Below are 18,823 nucleotides of genomic sequence, written 5' to 3' on the forward strand. Positions count from 1 at the left end.
CCTCTTCCAGCAGATCGACGCCGTCTTGACGTGCTTCTTCTGCTTCTTCCTCGGTGTACATGGTGACTCGCGGGGAGTCGAACTCTATGTCCGTTGGGATGACGGCTTCGGCGCCATAGACGAGGAAGAATGGTGTGAAGCCGGTTGAGTTGTTTGGAGTCGTGCGCAGACTCCAGAGGACGGCTGGCAGCTCCTCAAGCCAACAGCCGGCAGATCGCTCCAGCGGTATGACGAGTCGAGGCTTGATGCCGGATAAGATGAGGCCGTTTGCTCGCTCCACCTGGCCGTTTGACTGCGGATGGGCAACGGACGCTAAGTCCAGTGGGATGCCCTGTGTCGCGCAAAAACGAGCCAAGGCGCCTTTGGCAAAATTCGTGCCATTGTCGGTGATGATGCTGTGTGGGATGCCGTACCGAGTTGTGATGTCAGCGATGAAGGTCACTGTAGTCCGACCATTCAATTTCTTGATGGGTTTCACCTCCACCCACTTGGTGAACTTGTCCACTGCGACGAGTAGGTGAGTCAAGCCACCTCGTGCCGTCTTGAATGGTCCCACCATGTCCAGGCCCCAAACTGCAAAGGGCCAGGCGATGGGGATAGTCTTGAGTGCGGAAGCCGGCTGAAGTGGCTTGGAATGAAAAATCTTGCACCCCTTGCACTTTTGGACTAACTCTTTGGCCTCTTCCAGAGCGGTTGTCCAGAAAAAACCGTGCCGGAAGGCTTTGGCGACGAGTGCCCTTGAGGCCGCGTGGTGACCGCACTCGCCTTCATGGATGTCTCTGAGGATTGCCTGACCTTGTTCTGCTTCGACGCAGTGTTGGAAGACACCGGTAACGCTGCGCCTGACCAGCTCTCTGTTGACCATGGTGTATGCTGCTGCTCGGCGTTGCACTTGCCGAGCCAAGATTTCATCAGTTGGTAGCTCTCAGTTTACTAAGAATCTGAGGATGGGCTGGGCCCATGAAAGTGCTGCTATTTCTTCAACTACCACTAGCGCGACTTGGATAAGGGCGGCCGGGCTGGGAGGCGGCGGGTTGGAGTCCTCAGCCACTTGCTGATTTGACAAAGTCCCGGGGCCGACTGGAGCAGTCCCCGGGCCGAGCTCTGGAGTCTTTGATCTTGCTACTGTAGTCCCCGGGCCGGGTTCTGAAGTCCCCGAGCCGGCTTCGACTATATGTTTCTTGGAGTTGGATCCGTCCTCCTCAGGCAGAGCCGGCACATAGATTGAATCTGATTTTGGTGACGGCTTGATAGAAGGCTTGAGGAGGCGCCGGAGGGCGACACCAGATGGTATTGCCTGGCGGGTGGAGCCGATTCGTGCCAAGGCGTCTGCTTGGTCGTTGTCGTTCCTTGGCACGTGGAGGAACTCGCACCCCTCGAAGTATCCGCTGAGTTGCTGGACGAGGAAACGGTAGCTCGCCATATTTGCGTCCTTGGCGTCCCAATCGCCAAATGATTGCTGGACCACCAAGTCAGAGTTGCCATAACACAGGATCCGGCGAATGCCGAGTTCTTTGGCAAGCCGGAGCCCGTCGATGAGCGCCTCATACTCGGCCACGTTGTTGGAGGCAGCGAAGTGGATCTGTAGCGCATATCTGAGCTTGTCGCCCTTGGGGGAAGTGAGGACGACGCCGGCTCCCAGGCCGGCGCGCATCTTGGAGCCATCGAAGTGCATCCGCCAATGGGTGGAGTCGGGCGCTGGCGGCAGATACTGGGTCTCGGCCCAGTCGATGAGGAAGTCGGCCAGTGCTTGTGACTTGATGGCGGTGCGGGGCTCGTAGTAGATGGTGTAGGGAGCCAGGTCGATGGCCCATTTGGCCACCCGGCCAGAAGCATCTCGGCTTCCAATGATCTCAGCCAGTGGAGCTGTGCAGACCACGGTGATTGGATGCTCCTAGAAGTAAGGCTTCAATTTCTTGGCGGCAAAATGCACGCCGTAACACATCTTCTGGTAATGGGGGTAGTTCTGCTTGGAGGTCGACAGCACCTCGCTCAAGTAATATACCGGTCTCTGGACGGGTAGCGCCTTGCCTTCCTCCTTGCGCTCGACTACAATGACCGTGCTGACTACTCGGCTAGTGGCGGCAATGTATAGGAGCATGGGCTCTTTGGGAGTCGGAGCCGCCAGCACAGGGGGAGTAGTCAACATCTTCTTTAGTTGGAGAAAAGCCTCGTCCGCCTTGGGAGTCCACTCAAAGAAGGTCGTCTTCTTCATGAGCTGATACAAGGGGAGAGCCTTCTCGCCCAGTTGACTGATGAATCGGCTGATGGATGCCAAACAGACGGTGAATTTCTGCACATCTAACAGTCGTCTGGGTGCCTCCATCCTTTCGATGGCCTTGATCTTTCCTGGATTGCACTCTATACCGCGTTCGGAGACCAGGAAACCGAGGAGCTGGCCGGCTGGTACTCCGAAAACGCACTTCTCCGGGTTGAGCTTGATATGGAATCGGCGCAGATTCTCAAATGTTTCCTTGAGGTCCTCCAGCAAGGTTCCACGCTTCTCTGTCTTCACCACCACGTCATCCACATAGACGTGGGCATTTCTGCCGAGTTGCTTCAGGAGGCACTTCTGCATGCAACGCTGAAAGGTGGCGCCGACGTTTCTCAAGCCGAACGTCATGGTCAGGTAGCAGAAGGCTCCAAACGGCGTGATGAAGGCGGTCTTCAGTCTGTCAGCCGGGTTCAGCTTTATCTGATGATACCCGGAATATGCGTCTAGGAAACTCAACAGCTCGCATCCGGCTGTGGAGTCTATCACCTGATCAATTCTTGGCAGAGCAAATGGGTCCTTGGGGCAGGCTTTGTTGAGGCTTGTGTAATCAATGCACATCCGCCACTGCTTGTTCTTCTTCAGCACCAGTACTGGGTTTGCCAGCCACTCTGGAAAAAATACTTCCATGATGAAGCCGGCTGCAAGGAGCCAGGCTATTTCTTCTCCAACAACTCTTATTTTTTCTTCTGACAGGCGGCGCAAGGGCTGCCTGACGGGCTTCATATCAGGTCGGACGTGTAATTTGTGCTCGGCGAATTCCGTCGGGACACCATGCATGTCCTTGGGGGACCATGCGAAGATGTCGCGATTCTCACGGAGGAAATCGACGAGCTCGCCTTCCTATTTGCTCTCAAGGCCTGTGCCCATGACAGCGTACCTCTCCGGGTGCTCCGGGTCCAACGGTATCTTCTTTGTTTCTCTGGCCGGCTTGAATGATCCTTCTGCTTCCGACTCCTTGGGGTCGGGCGATAACTCTGGCTGCTTGCCGGCCATCACCACGACCCGATCAAGGAGCCGTTTCTTAGCTGTGATCACCAAGGACTCGGCCAGCCGACGGCTTTCGGCCGCGCAAGCGGACGACTTCCTGTAGTCGCCGGACACGGTTAGGATTCCCTTGGAACTCGGCATCTTCATCTTGAGGTAGGCGTAGTGGGGGACCGCCATGAACTTGGCCAAGGCGGGTCGGCCAAGTAGTGCATGATATGGGCTCTCAAGGTCCACCACCTCAAACAAAATTGGCTCTCGGTGGAAATGATCTTTGTCTCCGAAGAGGACATCTATCAGGATCTTGCCGATTGGTGAGCAAGAAAGGCCAGGGACGATTCCGTGGAACACATTCCGGCTGCTCTGAAGCTGTCTTCACTTGATTCCTAATTTCTCCATTGTATCCTTGTATAGGATGTTGATACTGCTGCCTCCGTCTATCAGTACTCGCGAGAAGCGAGCGGCCCGCCTATCCGTGGAGAGTGTGGCGCCTAAGACCAAGGCATAGGAGCCTGGACTCGGCATCACCTCTGGGTGATCAGCTTTGCTCCAACTGATAGGCTTCTCGGACCAATGCATGAACTCTGGAGTGCTAGATGCAACCGCGTTCACTTCTTGCTGCTGTTGGCGCCTGCTGCACCGGTCATCCGCTACACTGGTGAACACCACATAGGCTCCATGCTCATCTGGAACTCGTCTTGTATCACGCCGACTGGCCTGACAGCCGGCTGCTGGGGCGGTGGTGGAGGAGGCGGCCCAGCAGGAGCGGGAGGGAGCAGGCCGTCCCCCTTGGCGATTCTGGTCAGCCAGTGGCATTTCCTGGTGGTGTCGTTTGACGGCTTCGCGCCGCTGTGAAACTTGCAGGGACCATCTAGAGTCTGCTCGTAGGAAAAAGCCGGCAGCCAGTTGGACTTGTCGCCCTTCTGCTGCTTCGCCGGAGGCGGTCCCTCCAGCTGCTGGTCCTCTGCTGTTGCCACTTGCCGACTACTGGAAATCGGCTGCGGGGCTTTGTACTTCTGGTCATTCTGCTGTTACCGCCGACTGGTGTCTCCAGCCAGAGTTCTTGGAGCCTGAGGGGCGACTTTGCCAGTTGTGCTGACCCGAATCTCCGCCTTCATGAAGGAATCGGCCGTGGCGTACTTGTCTGCTGTGATCAGTAGCTCATCGAGGGTCTCCGGCTCGTCGCAGAGGATCTTGTGCTTGTGGAGGGTGCCTTCTCTGCACCCTGCAGTAAAGTACTCGATGGCCTGCACCTCATGCACGCCCTCGCAGGAGTTCCGGAGCTCGCCCCATCGCGTGAGGTAGTCGCGAGTAGACTCGTCAGGGCCTTGCACACACAAGGAGAGCTGGCGTGGCTTGGGAGGTCGCTTGTACGTGCTCGTGAAGTTGCGGACGAAAGCCTCGGTGAAGTCGACCCAGCTATTGATGTTGCGAGGCTTCAGACTGTTTAACCACGTCCGGGCTGAGCCCTGGAGCATGAGCGGGACGTATCTTACGGCAACACGCTTGTTGCCGTTCGCTATGTTGATGGCTATGGAGTAGTCGATCAGCCAATCTTCCGGCTTCACGGTGCCGGTATATTTGGGCGTGTCATGGGGGAGCGTGAACCCTTTGGGAAAGGGCTCGTCCCAGATGCAGGGTCCAAAGCAGGGGGGACCCAACTTGTCTTCTTCTTCCAGCGCAAGGGATCGGTGTAGTCGGTCGATCCGGTGGCGGGCGTCGTTCTCTCCGACTCCCTCTCGGCGGCCAAGGCGGTCGCCAAGAGTCGGATGTTCCACGGGAGGCGGGGAGACATGTCTTTCTCTGCGAGGAGGGGGAGGTAAGTAGTCATCCCGCCGTTCCACCGCTCTAGGGCAGCCGTCTTGGTCACGCTCGATGGTGATGTGAGTCCGACTGCGGCTGGCAGCCGGCTCCTTGTCCTTCTTCCCACGAGCCCCGCCAGTCGGCGTTCGAGACGTCGCACCTTGGTCTCGGCGAGGCGGTGGGTCGTCATTTTGGTGCTACGGCACCTCGGCGCGGCAGCCAGCATCATTCTGCGCGGCAGCCGCGTCGAGGAGCTGCTGAACTCGCTCCGTCATTATGCGGCGCTCTTTGCCTTCGATGTTGCCGAGCTCGTCTGCTGCCGCCTGGGCGACACGGATATTCTCTGCGGGCGTGGCATACACAGGGCGATCAGCCCCGAAGAGGTTGGCGATTGCCGCGCCGCGCTGTCGGACCGTGCCTAGGCGGCTAGGCCCGGTTGGAGCCGGCGAGCCGCCTACGGCGCGATCCATCTCTCGTTGGTAAGCTTTTGACAAGCGCCTCATGCTTGCCAGCTTCTTCGCGCCCTCGATGAGCTGCAGGCGGAGCGCCTCCAGCGTCCCGGCGTCGGCGTCTTCTGGAATCGGTGCTGCAAGGTCTCGCGGGGCCGCGTCAAACGGGTCATGCGCTCCTTCGCCGGAGCGCTCACCGTGCTCGAGGACGAGGACCTCAGTGACAGTGCTTCTGCCGCTCCCCGCTTACGAGAGTGGCTCGTCGTAGACCACCACGTTGGTGGGGAACGCGTTGAGCGACGCGGTGTCAGAGTCGACCAGCATCGGGTCGGTCGATCCTATGGACTCCAGGTCCGCGGTAGGCTCGCCGGCGACGTGGAGTTGGTCGAGGAGGCCCGCGAGTAGGCTCTCGGGGCCATTCGTGCTTGCGTCGGGCGCAGGCTCGTCGGAGAGGAAAACCTCGCCGACAAGATCGGCGAGGCAGCTGGCTGCACAGGCGATCGCAGCGCCGCATATCGCGTCGGCACAGACGCCATCCGGCGTGCCGGGCTGGCTGTGCTCGCCGGGGAGGAACAGGGTTCCCGTCCAGAGCAGATCTCCGGACAACGGTGCACCTCGCCCCACGGTGGGCACCAAATGTCGGGGGTTGGATACGACATATGCCAAAGGATGGCTTATCATGGTGGGAGCGAGTAGAATGTCGCTGGTGCCTGGAAGCGAGATGAGGCGAAGACATGCACGCCGGCGGAACTTACCCAGCTTCAGGGCTCTCCTAGGAGATAACACCCCTACTGCTGCTCTGCGGGGTCTCCGCATGATCACTAAAGCAAAGTGACTACAATGGTGCTCCTAGAGCTGTTTCGGGAGGTAGGAGAGGGCAAGGCTAGCTCTCTCCTTCCTGGGCTGTTTCTCTCTCTCTCTCTGGGTTCGAACCCTTTGCATGGGTGCCCCAGGGGGTTTATATAGGCCTACCCCCCAGGGATACAATAGTAATCCGGCTGGGCGCGGGTCCCAGCCGTTTGTCTCTCTGGCCACCGTCCTTCCCGCCGGCTTCTGGGGCCCGCCGACTGGCGGGTCCCGCGGACAGGCTTGATACTGTAGCGGCACTCCTGATGACGCAGGCTCGGTCATCGGGTCGTGGCAACAGTGCTGCCGTCTATCGGGCGATCACTGTCACCATTCCCCATCTTATCTGATTAATGGCTCGTGGGGCCCCGGGAGGAGTCGGCCGACTCCAGGGAGGCCGACTCCCACAGGTCCGTCTAGGGGTTGCCCAGGCCGCCTTCGGCCCACCCACTGACAGGCGGCCCCACCGCCTTCGGGTCGTACAGGCCGGCGTCGTGGGTACTGTGTACTGTGTACTATGGCTGATATCAGGGCAGGCATGGCAACAGTGCCACATCTCGCCGGAGATCTTCCAACGATACGGCTCGCTGTAGCCATGCCGGCCCTTTGTAAACAGGGGGGAGATGGCCGTGCCGTGACCGTACCCCGCGTTGTACTTCGGGATAAGGGAGGAGTCTTGGGCCGACTCTCCATAGTCGGCCTCCCTGGAAGTTGCCAGCTTGGAGTCGGCTTATCTGGGAGTCGCCGTCGGGGACTCGGTATACCTTGGAGTCGCTCCTGGGACTCGGCCTGAGGGGCGCGGCCTGCCCCGATGTCTTGAAATGTCCTGGGGCTCGGGTTATCCTACCCGTGGCCCATTACTCCGACAAGAGGACAACAACCATAACAAACAGTTCAAACTTGGTAGTATTATCTTTGTGAAAGTGCGACAAATGTGCTGATCTTGTGCGTCCCGAGAATAATAATTCTAATTGTTGTGCATGTTGATCCTGTGGCACTGATAGAACGAGCCAATGCATTGCTTGTTTTAAGTATAAATTTCTATTAAAGATAATTAAATTTAAGTAAAGTGACCACTAACTGCTGTTATTGCAGTACCAATACAGACCGCTCGTGAACCGACGTGTGGCCGGAGTAGGTTTCTTAATGAAGGCATTTGAATGCGCCGAGGGTGCATCTTCTGCCGGGCGTGCAGCGGACGAGGGAGGGATAGTAACCGTTGTCGCCTGTACACACTCAGCTTACCATTTAATCCAGTTCCCCAAGAGCTAAAAAACGAACTGCAGCCGCCGCCTACACACTCGTTCACTCGAAGAGACTCCAATGGCGATCCGAGGGGCGAGCCTGCTGGATATGGACTTCTACAAGGAGTTCCCCTTTGAGTTCGCCGTTCAGTCCTGTGGCTGCACCAAGTTGAATGTGATGTACACCAACGATACGGACTCGATGAAGCTCTACCTCGCCTTAGTCCTATGGCTGCACCAGGTTCTGGAGCATTCGCCCGTTTCATCGGCAACACGACTGCACCTTCGCTACGGTGGAGAGAAGGAAGAACGTGACAATTCGGCCATCTGGTGCAACAAGCTTGTCGACATCCAGAAGCAATACAAGATCATCAGCAACGGGCAGGAGAAGGACTCCGCGTTTGACCTCGTTGAGACCATCATCGACCCCTGATACGCCAACATGAAAGAAGATGACCTGAACACGTGGGAGCTACCTCTGAATCTAGCCTACATAACCTATGCGGCCAAGGACGCATACACATGCTACGACATGTACAGGCAGATCTTGGACATGAGGGCGTGTCTGCTTCCCGTAACCGACGAGTACACGGACAGCCGCAGCGTCATGATCAAGTGTGCCAGGAAGGTCTAGATGTTGTACTTTATCTGTTTATAAGCACCTTTATCATCTGAGTGTTTCATGCATTAGCCTATGTGTCGTAATTATCTGTTTTGTCCGAAATATTTCTTTTAAGAACCCATTAACCTGATTGCTTTTTTAGTGGCTATTTGCTTATGTATGTAACTAGTTCACTTGTCCGTTAAAGAAACTAGTTCACTCGGCTGTCGTGCTATGAATCTCCTTCCTCCCAACATAGTCCCCTCCTCAGGTGGACCCAGCAGGTCTCTGAATTTTCTCCCACTTTCTTTTTCGATGTAAACTGAGTTTTCTCCGAGTACTTTTCCATAGAACCAACTCAACTGTCCCACGTCTAGCCTAAGAATTAATAATACCCCACGTACTATTAACTCATCAAATTTAAATGATATTTTATTTCGTAAGTTGAAAGTTCTTACAAAATAATAATAATAATTGTTTATATATAACTTGGCAAGTTAATTCCTAGTGATTGCGTACATAAGCTTGCAAGTATTTTACTGACCAATGCAGTAATAGACGTGCAATCATGTGCTTATGTTTTTATAACATTTCTCCGTCTAGCCCAACATGACATTTTCACCCAGCCCAGCAAGTCTGCGGATTTCGAGAAAAATGCAAATGGGATTTAAACGGGCTGCATAGCTGCTACATCATTGTTTCACCCAGCCCACCAAATGGACTAAAAAAACAAATGTACTGGCTGACATGTGGGCCAGTAGGTCGAAGCCTAAGAAGGCGTTGGATTTACATCCAACGGCCGGCATTCTTCTTCAATCTCTCGTCTTCTTTCCCCAGCGCTGCCGGAACCGCCTGCTCCAGCCTTCGGCGTCCATCGTCTTGTTTTGCGCTCCTCAGCAAAACGCTACCCCGCCGACGGCCATTCCATCCCTCCACTCCACACCTCTTGTTATTCTCTACCGAGTGTAGGCCCACCCCGCACCTGAAACAATCAAGTTTCCAACTCCTCGCCGTCTGCGAGTCCACTGCCGCGTCTTTAACATCTCCGGGTCATTTCAGTCTGGGGCCTCACCATCGTACATCACCTCAGTGGGCTCGGCGCGGCATGGTCAACATACGAGAGTCATCAGAAGAGGACTGTATGTGGAGAGCCTAACGGCTGGGACCCACGAGGTCCATGGTCCACGCAAGGAAAGTTCCTCCTTATTACGCATTGTACGTGGATTGTACGTGGGAAGGACTTTTGTATTTCGCGAAAAAAATGTTCCCCCCGCTGACAGGTCGGACCCACCAGCTATATCTTCGCACGCAAGGAAGTGCCTCCTTATTACGCAAAAAAATGAATACCCCATGCTAGGTGGGACCCACCATAGTGGGTGGATGACATGTGGGCCTACTAAGTTGATTTGGATGGAGGGTTTTCTCAACTTTGTCAATATGAACGATTCTAGCTCTAGTGACCGTACGATGTCCATCCAACGGCCATAGTGCTTCTTCAACCTCTGGTCATCTTGCTCTAGCCGCCCAAAGCAGCGCTAGTCGTGCCGCGTGCTCCTACCTCTCGTGGCCGGCTATGATGCCGCGGAGGCCTCACCACCCCCTACTATTCCCACCGCTGGCCCAGGGCATCCCTCTACTCACCCACACCCCCTGTTATTCTGCGGCGACGGCAGCCTGGCGCCACAGCCGAACCAGTGAACCCTCGTACTCCTCTCCGCGTGGGCATCCACTACCGCGTCTTCCCCGGCTCCGCATCGTCCCCTTCCTAGGCCTTGCCCTCGTCCACTGCCTTGGTGCTCTCGGCGCGGCGTGGTCAATGTGGTCAACGACCGACTTCCATCGGAAGAGTACTGTACGTGGAAAGGCTAACAGCTGGGTCCACGGCCGCAGCTGGGTCCACGGCCACAGCCCAGTTTTTTGTGATTTGCCAAGTAAGTTTCTTTGTCAGGCCTGTTGGGCTACAAATCTTTCAAGAAGAGGAGAGATTCATTCGGCTGCCCGAGAAAATGGCCTATCAGTAATGAGAAATGGGTTGTACATTTTTAAAACACATCAAACCGGCAATTAGTTTCAATTATCTTTTTTTCATTTTGAGATTCTAAATTGCATTTATTTTTATTCGTGGACAATTTGTTGGATTTTATATTGATATACATTTATTTTTAAAATCATTTTGAATGTGACTCGAAATTTTGGGATTAAAAACAGTTTGGACCGCACCGAAATATGCAAAATTTCGTATAATTTTTTAACCGTGGCCACAATATGGGATGTAATGCTAACAAAAACAATATGGGATCCAAAAAACTTAGGAATTAGCAAATGGGCTGTAAATTATTTGAAATAATGGCAGATGGGTTGTATGCTATTTTCCACAGATTTGAGGCTTTTCTAAATAAAAGGTTGACGCACAAGCAGTGACAGTTGGATTTCCATCCAACGGCCGTCGTGCTTCTTCAATCTCTGCTCTTCCTGCTCCAGCCGCTCAAACAAGCGCCAGCGGGATTGCCTGCTCCCTCCTCCCCGCGGCCGGCTGTGTTGCTGCACAGGCCTCACCGCCCCACTGTACTCCCACTGTTGGCCTAGCTGTCGGTGTCAAAACCGGGGGATCTCGGGTAGGGGGTCCCGAACTCTGCGTCTAGGCGGATGGTAACAGGAGACGAGGAACACGATGTTTTTACCCAGGTTCGGGCCCTCTTGATGGAGGTAAAACCCTATGTCCTGCTTGATTAATATTGATGATGTGGGTTACAAGAGTAGATCTACCACGAGATCAAGGAGGCTAAACCCTAGAAGCTAGCCTATGGTATGATTGTTGTTCGTCCTATGGACTAAAGCCATCCGGTTTATATAGACACCGGAGAGGGCTAGGGTTACACAGAGTCGGTTACAATGGTAGGAGATCTACATATCCGTATTGCCAAGCTTTCCTTCCACGCCAAGGAAAGTCCCATCCGGACACGGGACGAAGTCTTCAATCTTGTATCTTCTTAGTCTTGGAGTCCGGCCGATGATGGTAGTTCGGCTATCCGGACACCCCCTAGTCCGGGAGTCCCTCAGTAGCCCCTGAACCAGGCTTCAATGACAACGAGTCCAGTGCGCATATTGTCTTCGGCATTGCAAGACGGGTTCCTCCTCCTAATACTTTATAGAAGATTGTGAACACCAGGATAGTGTCTGGCTCTACAAAAATAAATTCCACATACCACCATAGAGAGAATAATATTACACAAGATCAATCTGCTGACGTATTCTGTGGCGTAATGTCACACCACTTCCAAGCCTTTACTCGAATTGTGTCTATTGTTCCACCTCAGCGTGTTTAGCGAGGCGGTTTCCTTGGCACGCCTGTCGAAGCAAAGATCGTGTTCCCCTTATTCCGGGATTCCCATCAATACGGACGTGGGTAACCCAACCGCGCCATTGATTGTGACGCTTGGGAGATAAGCGAGTTTTACCAGGCCGGTGGGGACGCGTGTTTCTGTCCGCCCATATAAGGGGATAAAGATCCAACCTCTTTACCTGCGCCTTCTTCCTCCTTGGCTTATCCATCTCTGCGAACCCGAGCTCTAGCGCCCAAGCCCGCACATCTCACCTCAACCTTATCCATATATGTCCGGAGCGGGAGGCAAGTGGATGGCCTCCTCTGTCATGGAGGGGCATATCCAGAAGCTGCGCAGCGCCGGATACTTGTCCAACGACATCGCACATCGGCTCCCCGACGAGGGAGAGCTCATACCCACCCCCAGGCCCCATGAGAGGGTAGTATTCCTTCCCCATTTCCTCCGCGGACTGGGCTTCCCACTTCATCCCTTCGTCCGGGGGCTCATGTTCTACTACGGCCTAGATTTCCATGATCTGGCCCCGAATTTTATTCTCAACATCTCGGCATTTATCGTCGTGTGCGAGGCCTTCCTCTGCATCCAGCCCCACTTTGGCTTGTGGCTCAAGACCTTCAGTGTCAAGCCGAAGGTTGTGAAGGGAAGCCAAGTGGAGTGCGGAGGCGCCATGGTGGGCAGGATGTCCCATGTTACATGGCTGGAGGGCACCTTTGTGGAAACCATCAAGGGGTGGCAATCGGGGTGGTTCTACATCACCGAGCCGCGTGATCCCGAATGGGCAGCGGCCCCCGAATTCAGGTCCGGCATCCCCACACGGCTCACCTCCTGGAAAGAGAGCGGCCGGATTTGGGGCGATTCGGAGGAGCTGACCGGACTCCAAGCCTGCTTCCAAAAGCTGGTGGACAAGAAGCTCAAGCTTGTCAACGTAGTCCAGGTCATGCTCATCCGTCAGATTCTCCCGTGCCAACGATGGGGCTTCAATATGTGGGAGTTCGATCCGGCGCAGCACCAGACTTTGAATGGGCTCTTCGACACTACATACGAAGAGGTCTGGAAGGTGCTGTTCAAGGGTGCCGAGGCTCCCGCATCCGCTACCGAAGATCACGGATTCATCTCGCAGCGTCCAGCTGACGAGGTAAGTGATATTGTCCTTTACGGGACGCTTGTTATTCATAGTTTGACTCTATGCGGGATCTAAACTCCCTTTCCTTTGACAGGACTGGCTGAAGAAGGCCGCACAGGCTATCTATCCGGCCCCATTGCCAGAGGACCCAGCTGACGCCCGCCTAACGGGGCTGCTGGCTCCAGCACCCCACGTGGTGCCGGAGAAGAAGGCCAAGAAGAAGGCCACGGGGACTCGGAAGAGTTCCCGTTCTCAGGTGCTATCGGACGATGAATCCGACGCTGACTCCTCCCACCAAGGCGAGGAGGAGAAGAATAAAGCCTCTCCCCCAGCGGGGGGAGGGAAGAAAAGGAAGGCCTCCCCAACAAGGGAGGCCGAAGGGTCCAAGAGGGGAAAAACTCTTCCCCCGTACTGTTCCGCCAACGCCAGTGATGACGACGAGGACTGGCCTCCAAGGGCCAAGCCTCTGGCGAGATCGTAAGTATCCGGACTCCCGAATAACTTCAAGGTTTTCGTTTTCCGCCACATTATGTCTTTCTAATGCCGCATACAACCCTGCAGTCCATCTAAGGATGATCTCCCCACTTCGTCGATCGGGTACTTAGGGGCGTCGGATATGGATTCTCTTCCGACTACCTCCACCCCCCGTGATGCGGACGATGCTGAGGTGGGATCCCAGGAAGGGACCCACCAGGAGGAGAGGGCCCCGGAGGTGTCGCAGGACAACCTCCCGGACACCGGACTCAGCCCCGGAACCCATAGTGGCTCCGGAGTCCGGCGGGCGACCCCTTCATAAGAAGGGCAAGACCGCGACGCCGGCTGCCTCCGTCCAACCGGAGGTGCCGGATAATTTGCTGGAGGCGCTCAACGGCGCCTCCATCGAAGAGGAACACCGCACTGTTATGAGTGCGGTGATTCAGAAGGTTCAGCTCGCCAAGAGCGGGCTGACCGAAGCCTGCAGCAGCACTCTAACAGGCTTTGAGGTAAGAATTTCAATATATGTAAAATGGTACCACATAGATAGTAGCCCCTGATGCTCGGTTCGGTGTTCGGAAAGAAAAGCTGGACTCAGGATCTTTAGAAAGATAAACGCAGGAGTCATGAAAATATGTCAATATGGGATTGCAGGCTGTGCTGCTGACCTCTGCTGCACTGACTACAGAGGTCAATACTTTGAAGGAAAACCTCGAACAGTCCGAGAACGAGCTCGGCCATGCCAAGAAGCAGCTCGAGGAAAAAGAAGGTGAGTAATACCTTATGAAAATTGTACCTTACAGAAAAGGATTTGGTTGCAAGAAAAATGACAAGGATAACTGGGGTATTGCAGGGGCCACTAACGAGGTGGCGACACTGAAGGAGGCGGTGGCCACGGCTGAATGCAATGCGGCTGTGGAGCGCACCGAGCGAGAGAAACAGGAGGCGCGGGTGGCGGAGGTACAGCAAGAGCTCCAGGATCTCGTGAAGAAACACAAGAGCCTGGAGCGTGCCTCGAAGACTCGAGAGTCTGAGCTTGCAACGGCTCTTGAGAGTGCCAAAGCCGCTAAGGCCGAAGCCTACAAGGGCCTCCAGGAGATAGAGGCGGTAAAGAAAATAGCAGCGGGTAAGGCATTTTTCATGCAAAGTAAGCATGTGAGTGTTAATTACCTGTCGCTTACCCGAATTCGGAGCTCTCCAGGAGCGTTCGCAGATCTTCCTCGTAGCGGGTCGGATGCTACCGCATTCTACCGGGCCGAGGAGGGGAGCTCGACGGAGAAGGTCTTCTGGTCTCAGTATGCTGAGGCCGAACATCTGGTGCCCCTTAGCGGCCAGCTGAAGCAGCTGGTCGAGCTCCACAAGGCGGCCCAATAGGCCATGAAGGGCCCCATAGTTCGGCTATGGCCTAAGGAGGCTATACCTGGGAGCTACTTCGGCCTGGTGCGGCGGCTGGTGGACGCGTGCCCGTGGGTTGAAGTTATCAAACACTCCACCTGTATCAAGGGTGCGCGTCGGGCCCTTGCCCACGCAAAGGTGCACTAGGGCAAGATGGATGCCCAAAATCTTGTGACGGACCCCCCACCAGAGGGCAAGGAGCATCGCACGCCCGAGATCTATTATAGGAGTGTGCTAAAGGGCGCCCGCATTATTGCAGGTGAGTGCTCCAAAGAAGAAGTTTTTCAGTAGACTCGCGTTTTGTTATCCTGTGCGCTGAAAACTAAGTTCATATGCGCGAAGCAACACTTGTTAATTTAAAATATTACCTTTTGTGCGGCTGTTTATCAAATCTGAGAGATGGCAAGTCGTCGGCTTCAGCCCCCATGCCACCAGTGCTGGGGTGTTCGGGATAAATTTGGGCACTCTTGTTCCCATATTTGGGTCCATCGAGGGAGGCGCTCAACACAACGAACAAGGCAACCGGACTTATAATGCTTGAACACTCTCACTTAGCCATAGAATTCTATAATTTTAAATTTCGGCGAAGCCCCTAGTTTTCAGAAGGCCGAATTTGGGGCGCTATCCACGCCTTGGCCGGACAGAATCCGGCTCCTCGCTCGAAGCGGCATAAGTCTTTAGGGACTCGCAAAGAACCTCTCGAACAGCGACCAGCTCTCGCCTCATCATGACGGTCAGTTTTAGCTTTCTCCACTGAGGCGTTAACCCAGCTCAACTGGGGCGCAATCGCAGTGGTTCTCCCAGTGCTACCTTAGCCGATAAAACAGAACGTAAGGTACCAAAACATGGCAGCCGGGCAAACCCAACTATTGACCCAAGAACATGATTCGGAGCCGATGCATATAATGCTATAAGTTCGGGGTGCCGCACTTGTGAAAGTGTTCGGACTTATCACACCATAACGCGGGAAACATAAGCCCCTCGTGTATTTAGCCGTACCAAAATGTACGGATGCAACATATCATAGATGAACATATGTGTAAGAAAGAAATGCAATTGTAAGCAAAAATGTGTTGCATTGCTTTATTCAATAAAAACTGCTGTAAGTGCAGGACGATACAAGTGGTGCGGTTAGCAAGGGATGGGACTGTTTAACATGTCCCCCTCCAGGGGTAGGCTACGGAATAATGCATAAAACATATTTAATGCTCATGATGGAGACCACCTGGATTTTTGTTGTAGCCTTTCTCCTTCCCTGGCTGTTGCATCGTGGGTTCGGCATGTCTGCTGTCGGACAGGGCCTCTGACGAATGGAGTCTTGTAGGTAAAAAATAAAAGGAAAAGAAAAAGAAACGACACACTTAAGAGCCCCTGGTGTGGTTGAGCCGCAGTCTGGGCTTATCGTGGTCGAGCCCCTTGCCCCATGCCCATGGTATCTTCAGACCGTAATGGAGTACGCGAAGGGTCTGTCTTAATGTTTTACAGAGGCTGGGGTTGGGGCCGCACTGCTACGTGTGCTCGGAACGTGCCAGGTGGTCGTGTTGTAGGTTACTCCAGGCACGCTTAGCTGTGTCCGGCCGCTTGGCAGCCGGACTCGAAAATTGCCTTAAAAGGCTGCTTTGCACTTCTGCGTTCCTCCGTTCGGAGGGAGCGTTTAGTGTTTCCGTTGACCGTGATGACTCCTCTAGGGCCTGGCATCTTGAGCTTGAGGTATTCATAGTGCGGCACCACGCTGAACTTTGCGAACGCGGTACGTCCGAGCAAGGCATGATAGCTGCTGCGGAATGGGACTATGTCGAAGATTAACTCCTCGCTTCGGAAGTTATCCGGGGATCCGAAGACCACTTCCAGTGTAACTGAGCCTGTACAATTGGCTTCTACACATGGTATGACGCCTTTAAAGGTCGTCTTGGTAGGTTTAATCCTTGAGGGGTCTATGCCCATTTTGCGCACCGTGTCCTGATAAAGCAGGTTTAGGCTGCTACCGCCGTCCATCAAGACTCTGGTGAGATGAAATCCATCGACGATTGGGTCTAGAACCAATGCGGCGAACCCACCATGGCGAATGCTGGTGGGGTGGTCCCTTCGGTCAAAGGTGATCGGGCAAGAGGACCATGGATTGAACTTCGGGGCAACTGGCTCCATCGTGTATACATCCCTGAGTGCACGCCTCCGCTCCCTTTTGGGTATGTGCGCGGCATATATCATGTTCACCGTCCGCACCTGTGGGGGGAAACCCTTCTGTCTGCTATTGTTCGGCAGTCGGGTCTCTCCCTCGTCGTCGCTATGTAGCCCCTTGTCGCTGTTTTCGGCAATTAACTTGCCTGCCTGCTTGAACACCCAACAGTCCCTATTGGTGTGGTTAGCTGGCTTTTCAGGGGTGCCATGTATCTGGCACAAGCGGTCGAGAATTCGATCCAAATTGGACGGACCCTGAGTTGTTCTTTTGAATGGATTTCTCCGTTGACCGGGTTTAGAGCCTCTGAATCCGGCATTGACTGCCGTATCATCACTGTTATCGCCGTTAATGCGGCGTTTGTTTTTTGTGCGACGTGACCTGCCACTACGGTCCTTGATATCCGGACTGCCAGAAGTTTTGTTGAGGTTGTTACTGCGTGCTAGCCAGCTGTCCTCACCCGCACAGAAGCGGGTCATGAGTGATGTAAGGGCTGCCATGGATTTCGGCTTTTCCTGTCCCAGGTGCCGGGCAAGCCACTCGTTGCAGATGTTATGCTTGAAGGCCGCGAGGGCCTCGGCATCCGGACAGTCGACGATTTGGTTTTTCTTGGTTAAGAACCATGTCCAGAATTGTCTGGCCGATTCGTCTGGCTGCTGAATTATGTGGCTTAGGTCATCTGCATCTGGTGGTCGCATGTATGTGCCTTGGAATTTATCGAGGAATGCGGCTTCCAGGTCCTCCCAACTCCCGATTCACTCTGCTGGCAAGCTGTTAAGCCAGTGCCGGGCTGGTCCTTTAAGTTTGAGTGGGAGATATTTGATGGCGTGGATATCGTCTCCGCGGGCCATGTGGATGTGGAGGAGATAGTCCTCGATCCAGACCGCGGGGTCTGTTGTGCCATCATAAGATTCAATATTGACGGGTTTAAAACCTTCTGGGATTTGATGATCCCTTACCTCATCTGTGAAGCACAGTGGGTGTGCGGCGCCTCTGTACTGGGCGATGTCGCGACGGAGCTCAAAAGAGCTTTGTCTGTTGTGTTCGGCCCGGCCGGACTTACTGTGTCCGGGGTGACGGTGATCGTCACGCATCTTGGGGCGCCCACGTGATCCATAGATCGATCTTGATTGTCTTGCCTTATCCTCCAATATGTCTCGTAGGTCCGGAGTGTTCCCCTGTGGCCTTGTGCTTTTCGAGCGATGCCGGGGTACGGGTCTAGTGAAGGGCCTTGAGGCCTTTCTGTCGCGACCACGGGGTGGTCGATCAGCCGCATTATCTCCTGGTGAAGCGGGATCATATGCCGCCACCTCTAATCAGGGGAGCAGCTTATGTTTGGGGTAGCTTTTGGAGGGGCATTCAAGTTCATGCTCTTCGGCCGCGAGGACTTCGCTCCATCTGTCGGCTAGCAGATCTTGATCAGCTCTAAGCTGCTGCTGTTTTTTCTTGAGGCTATTTGCCGTGGCCATAAGCCTGCGTTTGAAACGCTTCTGTTCGACGGGATCCTCAGGCACGGCGAATTCGTCGTCGTCGAGGCTTGCCTCGTCTCCGGAGGGAGGCATATAGTCCTCTACCTCTTCTTCGGATGCTCTCTAATGAGGGCTGGCGTCCCCGTCCTCCTGTGCTGGATCTTGCCGGAGTGGGTTGTCTTCAGCGCTATCCGGTGTATTATTGTCTCCGGTGCCGGAATCCTCATTCTTGCTACGGCGGGATTTAGAGCGGCGCCGCTGACGCCGGCGCTTGGGCTGTTTCTTGGATGGGTCATCCTCCGCTATTCCTTCGCCGTTCCCATCCTTTGGGATATCCACCATGTATATGTCATATGAAGAGGTGGCTTTCCAGTGCCCGGTGGGCGCTGGTTCTTGGTCGTCTCCACCATCGTCGTCCATACCGTCGATGTCCTCAGAGTCGTAATCTAGCATGTCGGTTAGATCGTCGATAGTGGCTACCAAGTGGGTGGTGGGTGGGCTCTGAATTTCTTCGTCGTCCGCATCCCAACCGTCCTGGCCGCAGTCCGGCCAGGCCTCTCCTGATAACAAGAGGTACTTTAGCAAACTCAAGATGTCGCCAAAAGGTGAGCGTTGAAAGATGTCCGCTGCGGTGAACTCCATG

The sequence above is a fragment of the Triticum dicoccoides genome, chromosome 1B (genome assembly GCF_002162155.2).
Source record: "Triticum dicoccoides isolate Atlit2015 ecotype Zavitan chromosome 1B, WEW_v2.0, whole genome shotgun sequence".
NCBI classification, from domain to species: Eukaryota; Viridiplantae; Streptophyta; class Magnoliopsida; order Poales; family Poaceae; genus Triticum; species Triticum dicoccoides.